The sequence below is a fragment of the Nomascus leucogenys genome, chromosome 2 (assembly GCF_006542625.1).
Source record: "Nomascus leucogenys isolate Asia chromosome 2, Asia_NLE_v1, whole genome shotgun sequence".
Lineage (NCBI taxonomy): Eukaryota > Metazoa > Chordata > Mammalia > Primates > Hylobatidae > Nomascus > Nomascus leucogenys.
Genome location: NC_044382.1, coordinates 130,001,487 through 130,004,513, shown reverse-complemented (window position 1 = coordinate 130,004,513; position 3,027 = coordinate 130,001,487).

Below are 3,027 nucleotides of genomic sequence, written 5' to 3'. Positions count from 1 at the left end.
GTAATCCCGGCTACTTAGGATTCCTTGAGTCAGGAGTCCAAGGCTGCAGTGAGCTATGATTACGCCACTGCTCTTCAACATAGCGACAAAGTGAGACTCTAAAAAATGAAAAAAATAAAATAAAATAAAAAGAGAAGAGCTACATTTAAACATATACCTATAAAAATACTAGAGGAAAACATGGAATAATTTGAAGATGGTAAGAATTCTATGAGGGAGTTTACCCTACCTGCAAGCTGCTGTTAGCCTGTGACAATTTTAGGGATGCCAGCAGAAGACATGTGATCCTGGATTAGAGACAAATAACTTTATTAGTCATGGCAAAAACAATAGGCAGAGTGTGAGCATGATGCTTGTGTCAGTTTCCCCATTGGGCTGGGGGGTCCCTAAGACCACCCTGAAGCTCAATGATTCACTAGACTCACAGGAAGCTGGGCACAGTGGCTCACGCCTGTAATCCCAGCACTTTGGGAGGCCGAGGCAGGCGGATCACCTGAGGTCGGGAGTTGGAGACCAGCCTGACCAATATGGAGAAATCCTGTTTCTACTAAAAATACAAAATTAGCCAGGTATGGTGGTACATGCCTGTAATCCCAGCTACTCGGGAGGCTGAGGCAGGAGAATCGCTTGAACCCGGGAGGGAGGCAGAGGTTGCGGTGAGCCGAGATCATGCCATTGCACTCCAGCCGGGACAACAAGAGCGAAACTCCATCTCTAAAAAAAAAAAAAAAAAAAAAAAAAGACTCACAGGAGTCAGAAAATGCTGCTATACTCACAGTCATCGTTTATCACAGATTAAAGGATATAGACTACAATCAACAAAGGGAAAAGGTATATAAGGCAAAATCCAGGACAAAACACGGGCAAGCTTCCAGGTGTCCTCTCTCAGTTGGGTCATATGGACACACTCCTAGAAATGATGTGTGAAAACATGTATTAATGTTGTCAACCAGGGAAGCTCACGTGAGCCTTGGTGCTCAAGGGTTTTACAGAGGGTCAATCGCATAGGTGTAAATCACTTACAGGACTGAACGCAGCTACTCCATCTCTAGCCTCCCAGAGAAAGAAATGTTCACCATAAATCGCATCGTTAACATAAACTCTCTGATCAAATAGGTACCACATTCGCAAAAGGCTCAGAGGTCATCTTCCAGGAGCTGTCCAAGAGCCAGTCCTAAAGACAGGCCTTTCTCAGGATGTACTTATTTCTCCCAGCACAATGTGTGACAACTTGTGCAAAGTGTTGCCAACTAGGATGCTCACCTGATCCTTGGGGTCTATGGTTTTTAATGGGGGGTCAGTCACATAGATATAAATCACCCATATGATTGACCTCAGCTACTCAGACTACCGTCTCCCAGAGCACAGATCTGTACGCACCATAAATCACTTAGATAAAACTAGTTGATAAAACTGGTATTAGAAGGTCCAAGGCCTTATGCATACAAAAGTGCTCTTATCAGGAAGAATTGTTAGTTCAGAGCTCATCTCCCAGGAGCTGACCAATAACCAGTCTGGAAGACAAGCATACCGTGGGAATGTGCAGAGTTTGAGCAATCCTGGCCAGCTGAGTTAACCCCTTCCTGTACACTTGTATTCTCCCAAGTCCTATGGGGGAAACACAAAGGACCACTGTTTGATACCTGTAGATTCACTGTAGGAGAAGAGTATTGAACTTGACTGATTTTTGTCCTGGAGGAGATGTTACTCATTCCTCAAGCTTGCTCAGTGCAAATAAAATCCTGAAAAATGACCCAGGTGAAAGGTGAACAGGGCTTTGAGCTCTTGGTATACTTAGCGAGAACCTGCGGAAACTCAAGGCTTATGGCCGTTTGCATTGTCCAACAAGGGTAGGCTCTCTTACATAAGATAAAACACAGACGGCAAATAGAAGTGATTGATAAATTTGGTTACATAAAAACACTTATACAGCACAAAAGATACCATAAAAATGAAACTGGGGCATAGAATATAGTAAGCTGGAATGATCATTATTTCCACTCTAAAAATTCTAATAGAAAAAGTTACAAAATCATAATTTTTCTTGAATCCAACAAAGAGATGAGGTGGTCGGAAAACCAAACAGCCAGAGATCTAGGGAAGTACAAGCACCTCCTAGGAGCAAGATGTCAGAGCACTGGCTCACTTGTGACAGAGCTCAGAAGGAAGATGGGGTTGCCATAAAGGTAAGAAGTATTTGATTAAAGTTTTTGATGAATTGCTGCAGCTGAATGTGGGCTAACTTGAGACTATGAAGCCCTGAGAGCTGCTGACATAGGGGGAATTTGCATCTAATCTTAGGCTCATAGATATGAGCCTACACTGGACACTCAGGAGAAAGATGGGAGACAGGTCAGAAAAAACTGTTGAGGATGTAGGCCTGAAAGAGGAGGGGCTGCTGCTGTAGGAAAGATACAAATCTCCACTAGGACCCTTTTTCCCTACTGGAAAAAACAAACAAACAAACAAAAACTTAAGCCACTGGAAGGAAGGACATCAAACACCGTCACTCAGGACACAGGTGAAGACTCACTGTGACTTGTGAAAGGATAATAGAAAAAACAACAACAACAACAAACCCTGTATCCCTGGAAAGGGGCAGAAAGCTATCCTGCGCCCAGACTAATAGACAGATCTCCTAATTGGGAAAGGGGCAAGAGACACTCCTGGAAAATATTTATCAGATACAGTGAAGAGTTTTGCTGTCATAAGGAAGAGTGGCAGGATCACTGAGAGTAACAATCCCAATATTTAGCCATGGTTCTTTAAGTATCAAAACTACTGAAAAACTTCTAAACATCAAGAGCTCAAAAAATTCTTTCCATGGGTCTTTTTTTAAAGAAATCTGCTAGAAAATAAACTTTATTCAAAGAAAAAAATGACTAGAGAAACTTCAGCAATTTAGTATTAAATATACTTAATTGCAAATCTAAGATCAAAATTAAGGTGAGAACCGGGTATAATAATAATAGGTTATATGATAATGCTATTTGTTACATGCTGTATGCTCTGATGAACAAAAAATGG